This window comes from Narcine bancroftii, chromosome 1 (genome assembly GCF_036971445.1).
Source record: "Narcine bancroftii isolate sNarBan1 chromosome 1, sNarBan1.hap1, whole genome shotgun sequence".
Classification (NCBI taxonomy): domain Eukaryota; kingdom Metazoa; phylum Chordata; class Chondrichthyes; order Torpediniformes; family Narcinidae; genus Narcine; species Narcine bancroftii.
In genome coordinates this window covers 58483828-58498581 of record NC_091469.1, presented here as the reverse complement: position 1 = coordinate 58498581, position 14754 = coordinate 58483828, and the positions used below count along the sequence as shown (strand labels likewise).

The 14754-nt window shown below is 37.9% G+C and overlaps 1 protein-coding gene across 7 annotated transcripts in view; it reads left to right on the top strand.

The window, feature by feature from the left end:
• Positions 1-14754, top strand: part of LOC138758565 (KN motif and ankyrin repeat domain-containing protein 1-like) — a 326554-nt gene that overhangs the window by 182291 nt on the left and 129509 nt on the right. The window contains exon 1 of one of the 7 annotated variants that reach the window (XM_069927705.1): positions 175-258. The exons of the other annotated variants lie outside the window; for them this stretch is intronic. The gene's annotated coding sequence lies outside the window, so the exon portion shown is untranslated. Of the gene's footprint in view, positions 1-174; positions 259-14754 lie in introns of those variants that run through there. 7 annotated transcript variants of the gene reach the window in all.

Genomic DNA, 14754 nt, shown 5'->3' with positions numbered 1-14754 from the left:
TGAGAAGTAATAAATATAGAAAGTGACTTAAGGAGTGGGGTGGTGTTCCTCGTAGAATGCAACCTTACAAAATATTTTGAACAGCAAGCATGCAAGGAATTGTGATGTCATAATTGATGTTACTCTAGAGATAATAGAGCCATTTGTGCATGATTATGTTGTTGTTATCCATAGTCATGACAGCATTAATGACATGCTACTACACTGCCAGAGATGTGCTCGCTCACTATTGTAAGTCTGGCAGTAGCAAAAAAAATGGTGAGAAACATATTTCCTTAACCATGATTTAATTCAGCAGACCACTGTTGCTGTGGTCTCTGACTCTTGGTGACCAGGGAAAATGAGAACAAATGGCTGTCAAAGACCATTTATGTCACTGTTCTGTTGCTTCCGAGGATAATTTATTTCCACTCTTGTACTATGGGTTATGAAGTGGCTGAGGCCACTGTTGGACCCGTGGACTCTGCCACATGTCCATGACTCAGCAGAGGCAGGTGTTTAGGGAACTGGTGCACTCCTTACATTTACATTGGCTTTTGTGCACTCTCAATATAAATAGACTTGAGATTCTCAATACGATACCAGGTGTTGCTGTTCCATTTCGATGGGTGGGCTGAGCAATGTAAATCATGAGAATTTTACACTTTTCTTAAGAATGTCCTTGAATTATTTCTTCTAACCATCTGGTGATAATTTGCTGTGCGAGAGTTTGGACAACCTGTTTTGGGCATGCCAGCACTCTAGCTAATTATGCAACATGGCCATTGTCAAAGGAGATGGTGCGAGGCAGGTTTCATAATGAGCAGTTTATTGTCCATGTACCAAGAAACAGTGATAGAGATTGTTTTGTGAGCAGTACAGTTTAAAAGTGCGTTTAGAGAGATTATTTGGTCCAGAGCAGAGGCAGCATGGGATTGAGTCAGGAGGCTGATGCCGTGACCTCATACTTGTGAATCTTCTTCCTGATGGCAGAAGGGTTGTGGCCAGGGTGAGTCTTATAATATGATAGCTACTTTTCTAAGGCAGCAAGGAATAGCGATAGAGTCGATGGTTGGGGGAGGGGATGTGGTGCATGACTGAGAAATGTTCACAACCCTCTGTAGTTTCTTGCATTCTTTAGAGGTTGTAAGGGATGCTGGTGACATATCAAATTTCCTCAAGTTTCTGAAGAAGTAGAGGTGCTGGTACGAAGTCTTGCTCATTGCATCAGCATGGGTGGACGAAATCATCACGAGAAATGTTTATTCCAGGACTTTAAACTCTCCACAATCTCCACCAAAGCACTGTTGATGTGAACCAGGAAGAGAGCCACACAGCTGTGAGTGCATGTAGTATTATAGAAGAATGAATAGACAGTCTTGAGGATGCTCTTGGAGGATCCCTTTCACCAATCATTACTGATCGCAGCCTGCCTGCAGGATAGGAAATACTGCATCCAATTTCAGAGAGAGGTGCTTAGAGCAGGGTCACGTAGCCTGAAGATAAGTTTGTTTGGTACCATTGTGTTGAGGTGGATTTCTGGTGTAATCATAACTGGTGTCCTGGGAAATACCATAGCAGGTATAATCAAATGTATTGTTCTCTTGATATGCAGTATTAAAGCAACAATTCTTTATCAAACTAAGATTGAAAAGTGGGATACGTGAATGCTTGCAAATAGCATGCAGTGTGTATTCTGGTGAGATGTAAATCTTTTATTTTAATCAGACTATTAGACTACCACACATGGTAAGTGCTTTAAATTTGCAGGTTTTTTTCTGACAGCCATGAAATAAACTTTTCCTTTTACTGATGTCAATTACGGTTGGATGTGTGCTCAAAGAAAGAACAACTGCGGTATCAAAGTTCTACAAATTGTCCCCACTAGGAAAGAAAGAAAACGATGTTCATTGTTAGTTTTTTAAAATTGCTGAGTACTAAATTACGATGGCAAAAGAAACAAGATTAGTACCAAATTACTTTCAAAATTCATAATGTGTAGAAAACATTTATGAAGACGTTGCATTCCACTTGTTTTTTTTTCAAAAGAGAGAATATATGAAGCACCAGTATGCCTTTCTATTTGCTCCCATTATGCAACTAACTTCATTGTTACTGACAGCTTTGTTACATAAGCAATGATGGTAGGGTGGCCTGATGTCTGGCTTTAGGCCAGACAGTCTGGCTTTTGAGTAATCTGTCTTCCATCTGGTGCCACCTTGAGCTGGATGTTAAATTGTCCTCCATTTGGAGGTGTAGGGGCAGAGAGGGGGAACTCGTTATATGTGACGTCCTGGGGTCTGTAGGCCTTGTGTGGCCAAATTCCTTCCTGCGCGCACATGCTAATGCCAGCTGGTACGTGCGCAATGGATTGTAGTTCTGGTGTCACTTCCGTCGGAGGGAGGGGGAAGTGATGCGAGTAGCCCTGGTATTCCAATCCATTGCACATGCACCAGCTAGCATTTGCGCATGCGCACAAGAAGAAACCTGGTCACGTATGGCCTACGGACCCTGGGATGCTACTTATAACATTGAAAGTGCTTCCTTTCTCTTCCTCCCTCCACCCCCCCCCCCCGACCCCGAGAGAGTTTTATCTTGCTGACCCTGCATTTCCTCTGTTTTGGAAATGGTTGCCCTAAAATGGTGGTGACTTTACTGTTACTGTAACAGTAATACTGAGCCAACTAGATGGTGATGCTGCAAAAGTTTCTGATCGTAAAATAGAAAATGGCTGTTGTCTAGTGTTTTGATTTGAAAGGATGCTTCATTCAAAATTTCCACATTTACTTGTGTGGTGCTTTATTTTTTTCCCCAATAAATTGACTGAGAATTAGCTGCTGACTATAAGCATACATGGAGTCCATGTTCTTGCAGTTTCATGATTCTTTATCAATCTGGTTTAATGCTATTGAGAGGTCAATTTGCATTTTTTTACCCCAAAGATATGGCAGTGACAGATATGACCATTACTGTTGAGAGTATATGATTTCTTGTCACTAATCAAGCTATACAGCATGAATTGTCTCTTACAGGGTTGAACTGTTTGTCTGGAGATGTGGCAGAGAAGCACAGTTTTCATTTTGATAATTAACAGTCTTCCCAGCTTTGCAGCCAGGACAGAATGGGCAGCCACAATTCTGAAATGGAAGTAGGCCATAAGCCAGGTTGCCTGTGGTATGATGAACCCGGGAGAGAGGGAAAATGTCAGCATTAAATTGTGGATAAGCAAAGTATGGGAATATTTTTAATGTAACCAAGAGCTTTGATTCTAATTTTAAATAAATGGGATTTAAATGTGTTGGTACACGAAGGGAAAACCAGGGTTGAACGTCTTCTCCATTTTCAATTCAGTTCATAGCAGACAAAAAGCTCTGTTCCATTTACTATGTGCAGAAAGAAAATCAATCTCAGAGATTTTCTTTAATATCAATATAATCAGATGACCATGTGACTGAGTAAGAGTGACAACTTGGACCCAATGTGAGGATTTTTATTCTGTCGACTAGTCCACTTTGACTGGTAACCTGATCAGATTTGAAATAATGATGATAATGTGTTAACAGTGTCAGAGTTGTTTTGATTATTGTTTTGCATTTTATAGTTGTTGCATAAAATTAATTCAAAATGTGCACAAGAGATGGTGGTATGAGCAAAAGTGACAGAATTCCTTTCCAAGCACTTCTGGGATTTTGTACCCTGTTTGCAAATATTTGTCAATATTCTGATCAGTCATTTTGTTTTGTTTTTTTAAAATCCATCTTGCATTCCATAAGTATATACCTTTCAACAGGAGCCTCTTCAAAATTACTATGGCTGAGATGAATTTTCGTGCCCTGTTGACTCTAATTCTGTCTGCTGAATCTAAGAAAAATAGTAAATTTAAGAGTCTAAAGATGAAGGCTGTCTGTAATTAATGAGAAAACAATTTGAAATCTATTGCTCAGTGTTTTGCTTTTTACAGGAGTAATCTCTTTTGAAAATTCTCAGGTCTCCAGGGATTGCTGTTCACATTGGGCACATGTAGAATACATCCACTATTACTTGAAATTGGTATTCTTGAAATTTGGAAAGAGACCAGTTTAATTCATCTGGACAAGAATTAATAGCTGTTTTCACACCACAGATGAGCAGTGACCCTACTTTGTTCCAGTGAAATTCCCAGGAATTCAGGATCTCCTGGTTCTTTCACAATGCGGACCAAATTCCTGGAATTTGACCTCAGCAATTTGGGTCCCACCCCCAACTGATGATGTGTTACACTCTCACAGGAGTAAGAGCACCCCTGGTCTGTCTATTAGTCGCTCACCTGCTTGCTAGTTCCTCCCCCCCCCCCCCCCCCAATCACCGTGCTTTGCCTCATCGTGACAGTGGCACAATGCTGGATGAATGGCCAACTTTGTTTCCCATAATTCCTCACACAGCTGGAACCGCTCTGGGAAATCCACCTGCACGAGGGATTATGGTTAACAAGGACGGCCATTCATCCCACATTGTGCTGCCGTCAGGATGTGCCAAAGCCACTTGTTTTTTTTTCAATTTTTTATTTTTCACACCATAAATCACATTAACCATGATACACACTTTTTCCTTTTCACACATATACAGTGCCATTTCCTCTCCCTCCTCCCATCCCACCCTCCCTACCTCCACCCTCCCGTCCATTTAAAGTACAAAATCTAGGATACATTAAACCAGTCAAACAATGTTGTCATTCAATAAAAATACACAAGAAATTCCACTGAGTCCATTCTTTACATTTCCTTTTCCTTCCGTTAACTTAGGTAGTGATTATCCCCGGTAGGTTTTCGCTATTGTGTTTCATGTAAGGCTCCCATATTTGTTTGAATATTTCAATATTATTTCTTAAACTATATGTTATTTTTTCTAATGGAATACATTTATTCATTTCTATATACCATTGTTGTATTTTCAAATTATCTTCCAATTTCCAGGTTGACATAATACATTTTTTTGCTACGGCTAGAGCTATCTTAACAAATCTTTTTTGTGCATCCTCCAAATCAATTCCAAATTCTTTGTTTTTTATGTTACTTAGGAGGAAGATCTCTGGATTCTTTGGTATATTGTTTTCTGTTATTTTATTTAATATCTGATTTAGATCTTCCCAAAATTTTTCTACTTTCTCACATGTCCAGATTGCATGAACTGTTGTTCCCATTTCTTTTTTACATCGAAAACATCTATCAGATACTGTTGGGTCCCATTTATTTAACTTTTGAGGTGTAATGTATAACCTGTGTATCCAGTTATATTGTATCATACGTAACCTCGTATTTATTGTATTTCTCATCGTTCCAGAGCATAACTTCTCCCATGTTTCCTTTTTTATCTTTATATTTAAATCTTGTTCCCATTTTTGTTTAGTTTTACCATTTGTTTCCTCATTCTCCTTTTCTTGCAGTTTAATATACATATTTGTTATAAATCTTTTGATTATCATTGTATCTGTAATCACATATTCAAAGTTACTTCCCTCTGGCAAACTCAAACTGCTTCCTAATTTATCCTTCAAGTAGGATCTCAATTGGTAATATGCCAGCGCTGTATCTTGAGTTATATTGTATTTATCTTTCATTTGTTCAAAGGATAATAATCTATTTCCTGAAAAACAATTTTCTATTCTTTTAATCCCTTTTTTCTCCCATTCTCTAAAGGAAAGGTTATCTATTGTAAAAGGGAGTAACTTGTTTTGCGTCAATATTAGTTTTGGTAATTGATAATTTGTTTTATTTCTTTCTACATGAATCTTCTTCCAAATATTGAGTAGATGATGTTGTACCAATTTTTCATCCCATTTATATAATATGTGTTCAGGTATCTTTTCCCCTATTTTATCTAATTCTAATCTGGTCCAATCTGGCTTTTCCCTTGTTTGATAAAAATCTGATAGGTATCTTAATTGTGCGGCTCTATAATAATTTTTGAGTTTGGCAGTTGTAAGCCTCCTCGTTTATACCATTCTGTTAATTTATCTAGTGCTATCCTCGGTTTCCCCCCTTTCCATAAAAATTTCCTTATTATTTTCTTTAACTCCTTGAAGAATTTCTGTCAGTTGTATTGGCAATGCCTGAAATAGGTATAATATCCTTGGAAAAATGTTCATTTTAATACAGTTTATCCTTCCTATTAGTGTTAGTGGTAAATCTTTCCAATGCTCTAAAGCGTCCTGTAATTTTTTCATTAGTGGATAATAATTGAGTTTATATAGTTGGCCGAGATTTTTATTTATTTGTACACCTAGGTATCTTATTGCTTGCATTTGCCATCTAAATGGTGATTCCTTCTTAAATTTTGAGAAATCCGCATTATTCATAGGCATTGCTTCACTTTTATTTACATTGATCTTGTAAGCCGACACTTCTCCATATTCCTTCAATTTCTTATATAATTCTTTTATTGATAGTTCTGGTTCTGTTAAGTATACTATAACATCATCCGCAAATAAACTGATTTTATATTCCTTGTCTTTTATTTTTATCCCTTTTATATTATTTTCTGTTCTTATCAATTCTGCTAGTGGTTCTATAGCTAACGCGAACAATAAAGGTGATAGTGGGCATCCCTGCCGTGTTGACCTGCTAAAGTTAAATTGCTTTGATACATGTCCATTTACTGTCACTTTCGCTAATGGTCCCTTATATAATGCTTTAATCCAATTAATATACTTCTCCAGTAAACTGAATTTTTGCAATACTTTGAACAAATAATTCCATTCTACTCTGTCAAAGGCCTTCTCTGCATCTAAAGCAACTGCTACTGTTGGCGCTTTATTCCCTTCTACTGCATGAATTAAGTTAATAAATTTACAAATATTGTCTGTTGTGCGTCTTTTTTTGACAAATCCAGTTTGGTCTAGACTTACCATTTTCAGTACATACTCTGCTAATCTGTTTGCTAATAGTTTAGCTATTATCTTATAATCTGTGTTAAGTAAAGATATTGGTCTATATGACGCTGGTGTGAGTGGATCTTTCCCTTGCTTTAGTATTACTGTAATTATTGCTGTTTTACATGAATCTGGTAAGCTTTGTGTTTTATCAATCTGGTTGATTACTTCCATGAGGGGTGGAATTAATAAGTCTTTAAATGTTGTATAGAATTCTATTGGGAATCCATCCTCTCCTGGTGTCTTATTATTTGGTAATTTTTTTATTATCTCTTGTATTTCTACTATTCCAAATGGCTCTGTTAATTTATTTTGTTCCTCTATTTGTAGTTTTGGTAGTTCAATTTTAGTTAGAAATTCATCTATTTTCCCTTCTTTCCCTTCGTTTTCAGTTCGGTATAATTGTTCATAGAATTCTCTAAAGTTTTCCTTAATTTCTTTTGGATTATATGTAATTTGTTTGTCTTTTTTCCTTGATGCCAATACCATTTTCTTAGCTTGTTCTGTCTTAAGCTGCCATGCTAGGATTTTGTGCATTTTTTCAACTAGTTCATAATATTTCTGTTTTGTCTTCATTATGTTCTTCTCCATCTCATATGTTTGTAGTGTTTCATATTTTATTTTTTTATCCGCCAATTCTCTTCTTTTAGTTGTATCTTCCTTCATTGCTAATTCTTTTTCTATATTTGCTATTTCCCTTTCCAACTGCTCTGTTTCCTGATTATAGTCCTTTTTCATCTTGGTTACATAACTTATTATTTGCCCTCTAATGAATGCTTTCATTGCATCCCATAGTATAAACTTATCTTTCACTGATTTCGTATTTATTTCAAAATACATTTTAATTTGTCTTTCAATAAATTCTCTAAAATCCTGCCTTTTGAGTAACATGGGGTTTAATCTCCATCTATACATTCTTGGAGGGATGTCCTCCAACTTTATTGTCAATATTAAGGGTCAATGGTCCGATAGTATTCTAGCTTTATATTCTGTTTTTCTTACTCTATCTTGCATACGAGCTGATAACAAAAATAGGTCTATTCTTGAGTATGTTGTATGTCTAGCCGAGTAATATGAATATTCCTTTTCCTTTGGGTGTTGTTTCCTCCATATATCCAAAAGTTGCATTTCTTCCATCGATTTAATTATAAATTTGGTTACTTTGTTCTTTCTGTTAATTTTTTTCCCAGTTTTGTCCATATTTGAATCCAAATTCAGGTTGAAATCCCCTCCTATTAATATGTTCCCTTGCGTATCTGCTATCTTCAAAAAGATATCTTGCATAAACTTTTGATCTTCTTCGTTAGGTGAATATACATTGAGTAGATTCCAAAACTCCGACTATATCTGACATTTTATCATTACATATCTCCCTGCTGGATCTATTATTTCCTCTTTTAATTACTAATTAATTAATTACTAATTAATTTTACTAATTAATATAGCTTCCCCTCTTGCTTTTGAATTATACGATGCTGCTGTTACGTGTCCTACCCAATCTCTCTTTAATTTCTTGTGCTCCAATTCAGTTAAATGTGTTTCTTGTACAAATGCTATATCAATTTTTTCTTTTTTCAGTAAATTTAGCAGTTTCTTCCTTTTAATTTGGATATGTATTCCATTAATATTTAAAGTCATATAGTTCAACGTAGCCATTTTATACTTTGTTTATCTTCCCTTTCCGTTTCTCCATCATTACCTTTCCTTCTTATCCATTTCTGTTTTCTTGTTTTGAACCCTTTATAAGACAACATTCCTAAAACATCAAACATTTTCCTTATTCTCCTATTTAAAACTTCTTTAGCCCCAATCTCCCCTTCCCCTCCTGAGTTGTCCTTTATCCCTTGTCGGACAACCACATCTCCCCTCTCCATTTGGATTTGCGAATTCACTCGCAAGCGTCAGATGATTTTGCAATGACCGTAACTCCTCCCCACCCAGCCCCCCCCAGAAAAGATTTCACTTTTCATATGTAACAAAGGTCACTCTTTTAATTCCCTCCTTATTCCCTCTATTCCATTTCCTTCCCTTATTAATTCTTGTCTATACTCTCTATATTTTCCTCTAAATACGGATACATTCATGTATCACTATACACTATACATATACACACATATACCTCTTTACCCACATACATATAAATCGTGGTCATTTTTACTCTTATTACATGTCTTCATCTCTCTGCTTGTTTTGTAGTTGTTCTGCAAATTTCCTTGCTTCCTTTGGATCCGAGAATAGTTTTTTTCCATAAGATCGTTTTCGCTGTATTGAACTCCTTCCTCTTCTTCAGGAGTTCAAAACTTATGTGTCTTTTTAGTTCGCAGTCTTTTGTACTCTTGTTACACGTCTTCATCTCTCAGTCTATTTTGTAATTGTTCTGCAAATTTTCGTGCTTCCTCTGGATCTGAGAATAGTCTGTTTTGCTGTCCTGGAATAAATATTTTCAATACCTCTGGATGCTTTAGTATAAATTTATACACTTTCTTCCATAAAATCGCCTTTGCTGTATTGAACTTTCTCTTCTTCAGGAGTTCAAAACTTATATCTGGATAAATGAAGATTTTTCGCCCTTTGTACTCCAGTGGCTTGTTGTCCTCTCTTACTTTCTCCATTGTTTTCTCCAGTACCTTTTCTCTTGTAGTATATCTTAGGAATTTTACTAAAATAGATCTTGGCTTTTGTTGTGGTTGTGGTTTAAAGGCCAATGCTCTATGTGCCCTTTCTATTTCCATTTCTTGCTGTAGTTCTGGACATCCTAGGATCCTGGGGATCCAATCTTTTATAAACTCTCTCATATTCTTGCCTTCTTCATCTTCCTTAAGACCCACTATCTTTATGTTATTTCTTCTGTTATAATTTTCCATTATATCTATTTTCTGAGCTAACAGCTCTTGTGTCTCTTTAACTTTTTTATTAGATTCCTCTAATTTCTTTTTTAAGTCCTCTACCTCCATTTCTACTGCTGCCTCTCGTTCTTCCACCTTGTCCATTCTTTTTCCCATTTCTGATAAGGTCATATCTATTTTATTCACTTTCTCTTCTGTATTGTTTATTCTTCTTCTTAAATCATTAAATTCTTGTGCTTGCCATTCTTTAAATGACTCCATGTATTCTTTAAGAGAAAGTATATCCTTTATTTTGCCTTTCCCTTCTTCTATTTCACTGTACTCTTCCTCTTCTTCTTCCTCTGGGTTGGCCATCTGTTGTTTCTTTGTTGTCCTTTTCTTCTCTTCTTTCTTGTTTTCGTTGTCTTCTGTGTTCTCCTCTTGCTGCTGCTGTTCTGCAGTTGTCATTGCCGGCTGTGGAGATCGACTCCCCAGCTGGTCACCCCTCCCGTCGGTGTGTTTTTTTGCATGCGCGGTTGCGCACTTTTACTCGGCTCAGCGAGCCATTTTTGTAGTCCACTTTCTACTGACCTGAGGGAGAGGGTTTCTCTCTCCACCGCGGGCCTCTTCGAACAGGTAAGGCCTTCTCCTTCTTCTTCCGTTGTCTTCCTCTCTTCTTACCGTTGGTTTCGATTTTTCTTTTTTCGTCGCCATCTTCTTTCCACCTTTATACTCACTTTACTTTAATTTTTATTTTTGTGCCTTTGTGTTTTCCTTTATTTTTTCCGACTTTTCTGGAGAGGGCTGGAGTTCACCGTCCGGCCACTACTCCATCACGTGACTCCTCCCCCAGCCACTTGTTGTTTCAGGAGGTAGGTATCTTTTAATTTTCATCACCTCGGTGTTGCAGCACATAAGCGCTGGCATCACAAGGCTTTCCCTGCTTGGTCATTTTCCTTTTCACACAGCAGGAAATGGGTCGTCTGTGAAAATTTCCCAGGGCCGCAGCCCTATCTATAAGGTATGGCCGCTGACCCATTTAAAATTCCCAGGCCGGCCTTTTCACAACACAGGTTCACGGGAGGGTTCTTGGGAAAATTTCCCAAGAATCTCCATTTTACACTGAGGAGTGAAAAGGCCTACTGAGTTTTGTTCCCAATAAAGGCACAATAGAATTTCAGTACATTTAAATCCTTGCTCACCATTGTAATGTTATGCAAGTTCTTTCTAACACTATTAACTTGCCTGGAAATGAAGTTACCATGTCAACGGTATTTTAGGCAATGTCATTGCAGTAGGTTATTGTGTCCTCTCTCCCTTTTATGATGCGTATCTTTAAAAGTCCATTTTGATTTGTCCTTTTCATTAATGTGAGAAGTTGTGGAGCTGAATTTCCTGTGTGAAAGTTTCCTGTGCTTCTAATTGTACATTACTTGGTAGTTGACTCAGGAATTTCTAGGGTGCAACCTTCAAGGTTGATAGCACAACCAAGGTCATGGTAGGCACAACAAAACCAACTGGTATTTTGCACTTCACTCACATCATTGTCAATGACAAGAGTAACCTGTGAGGGGTGAAGATTTTTAAAATAAAATTGGGTCAACTTTAGGGAAGAATGAAAAGTCTCACAGACACCTGTCACCTTGAAGGACCAAAACTCAGCCTTGTGCTCTAGGTACATTCCAACAAAATCATAAACAAACTTGTCTGTTTCACTCTTAAACAAGGGTAATGTATTCTGTTTTGTTTTGGATGCATCTTCATGCTTGTCGTTCTAATGGTATGACTTTGATCCAAAGATTGATTTAATTTCTCTCCAGGTAATATTGGGCTAACCTGGTGTGTGCTCTCAATTTTCTGTTTTCGTTTTGCATTTCCCAGAAACTTTAATTGTTTGAATCTGATGTTCTTAATTATTTTTCATTGCATGACACTGGTCATGGGCGTTGAGGGAACTGTTTACTACAGCATTCATCTCTTTCTTTGCTATACACTAAATCTTTGATTCAGTGTGCTAAAATTTGAACTGCTGCATGTCGACATCAAGGAGGAGGTAGTGGTTGTCATATATTGAGATTAAAAAGGATAACCAAAAACAGTAATGGAAAAAAAGGGGATGGAGGTGGTGAAGAGGCAGAAAAGAAGTGAAAATAAAGATATAAGATGGCCACGTTGGACTATATGACTATAAACATTAATGGAATATATAACCAAGTTTAAGTGTATCCCATTGGAAAAAAATCACATATAATTTAAAAGACAAAATTACAATGTTTGAAAAAACCTGGGAACCATATATGAACATAACAGAAAGAGCAGGCCTTGGACCACCACCAACTAAAATGATAAGAAGATAAACACGATCAGATTCAATGTGTATAAGTAGATGATACATCTTTTTTGTTTGTATTCCTTTTGTATAAAGATATTGTATTATATGTTCAATATTTAATGTTTTTGGAGGAGGGTGGGAAGGGGAAGGGAAGGATGGGGAAAAAAGAGAAAATGTCACTGAATATTTAAAGAGATGCATCTGTAAATATATTGGTTGATATGGTTCATAATGCGATAAATAAAGAATTATAAAAAAATGAAGTAGTCGTCAGACTTTTTAACATGCGAGATCTGTCCCACGTTCTTGAGAGCAGCAAGAGAGGAGATTGCTGGGGCCTTGAAAAAGATCTTTTTCTGGCTACAGATGAAGTCCCAGATAATTAGTGAATAGGACAGAGGGATAAACAAGGAAATTAAAGGCTATTAATTTGCACAAGTGATAGGGAAATTATTGCAGCAGTTTCTTGAGGTAAGATTTACTGTAATCACATTTGGGAAAAATACACACTTGTTAGGGATAATTAGCATGGCTTTGCACAGGGCAGGTCTTGTCATGAGTTTTTGAGGTGTCAAAGATGATGCTTGAGGGTAGGCAATGGATGTCCATATGGACTTTAAAAGATTTTAAAATGCTTCAGCACACTTTATCATTGCTACATGAAGATAAGGAAGGCCTACCATTCTCTCTGAAGCTGTAGTTTGGCAAGTCCAATCAGCTGGCTGTGCTCTTTCTACCTTCATACAGACAGAGCCTATAAAGAGAGGCTCCAGAAATCAGGACATCTAGAAGATGGTCACAGGAGGCTAAAGAATGGTTACAGGACTTCCTCCAGTCAGCAGATTGGGTGGTGTTCGAGGACTCAGGGTTGTCACAGACTTGATCAAAACAGCTGTGGATTAATGTGTCCCCACCAAATCATTTAGGGTTTTCGCCAAACAGAAGCTCTGGATGAGCAATGAAATCTGGACGGAACCTGCTGAGGGCCAGATCAGTCATTTAAGTCCAGAGATCCAGATCAATACCAAAAGAGCAGGTATGACCTGCGAAAAGCTATCTCCTCGGTGAAGTGGAGATTCCAGATAAAAATGGAAACAACAAGGGACACCCAACATTGTGGCAGGGACTAAATGCCATAACCTGCTGCAAAATCAGATGGCAAAGCTTCACTCCCAGAGGAACTCAATGCTTTCTAAGCCTGATTTGATGATGGTAACAGTGAAGATCCACCCCTTCTCATCCCCATGCCCCCTGATGATTCCATCCTCTCCATATGAGGATGACGTGCGTGCTGCCTTCAGGAGAGTGAATCCAATGAAAACATCTGGCCTATGGGGAGCACCTGGCCATGTATTAAAAATCTGAGATCAACTTAAATGTATTTCTAGGATGTTTTCAACATTTCACTCCAGCAGGGTGTCGTACCCAACTGTTTCAAATGGGCATCAATCATACTGGTGCCCAAGAATTGTGTAGTGACCTGCCTTGATAACTATCGACCAGTAGCACTTGCATCAACAGCGATGAAATGTTTTGAAAGACTGGTGTTGAAACATATTGGCTCCTGTCTGAGCAGTGACATGGATACATTCCAGTTTGCCTAACATATCAGGTCTATGGTGGATGCCATCTCATTGGCTCTACGCAAAGTCATGGAATACGTGGACAGTAAAGATGCATACTTCAGGATGCTCTTTATCAACTACGTTTTGGCATTTAACGCTACCATCTCCTCAAAACTGATGACCAAGCTCCAAACAAGGGGGAACTGAACACCCCACTGTGTAATTGGATCATGGATTTTCTCACCTCCAGACCTCAGTCAGAACATCTCCTCCACAATCTTCATTAGTACTGGAGCAACACAGGACTGCATTCCTTGTGACTGTTCTACTCATTTTACACCTACAACTGTGTGGCTTGGTACAAAAATAACACCATCTAGAAATTTGTTGATGGTACCATGGTAGTGGGTTTCTTAAAGGAAGGGAATGAGTCAGCGAACAGGATGGAGATTGAAAACTTGGCTGAATGGTGCACCAACAACAGCCTCGCATTCAATGTCACCAAAACTAAGGAGCTGATTGTTGACTTCAGGAAGTGAAAGCCAGTGGTATATGATCCAGAGATCATTGGGGTTCAGAGGTGGAGAGGGTGAGCAAATTAAGTTCTTGGGAGTCACTATCTCGGAGGATCTTTCCTGGATCCAACACACTAACGGCATTGTGAAGAAAACAGGTCAGTACCTTAGCCTCCTCAGGACTTTTCAGAGCCATGGTAGGATGTATCAAATAGTAAGGGTGGCAAGGTTGTGCAGTTCTGATTGCTGCACTGCAGTAAGATAACAGAGGCTTTGGTGAGGATACAAAGGCAGTTCAACAAAATGTTGCTTGGATTGGAGAGTAAATAAGAGGACAGGCTCTCAAGCACAGAGATTGCAGGGTGACATGATTGACAAAATATATGTAAAATTATATGAGGCATAGATGGTCTACCCAGGGTCAAAATGTCCAATATTTGAGGATTTTGTTGAAAGGTGTGGGGGAGGGGTGGTTTAATGGAGATTCAAGAGGCAAGTTTTTACAATGATGAGTACTTAGGATGTGCAATCAGGGGGTGATGAAAGCAGATACATAGTAATATTTAGAAAACAATTAAACAGACAAATGAACAGGGTGAAGTGAGGAGATCTGCAGGCAGATGAAATTAAA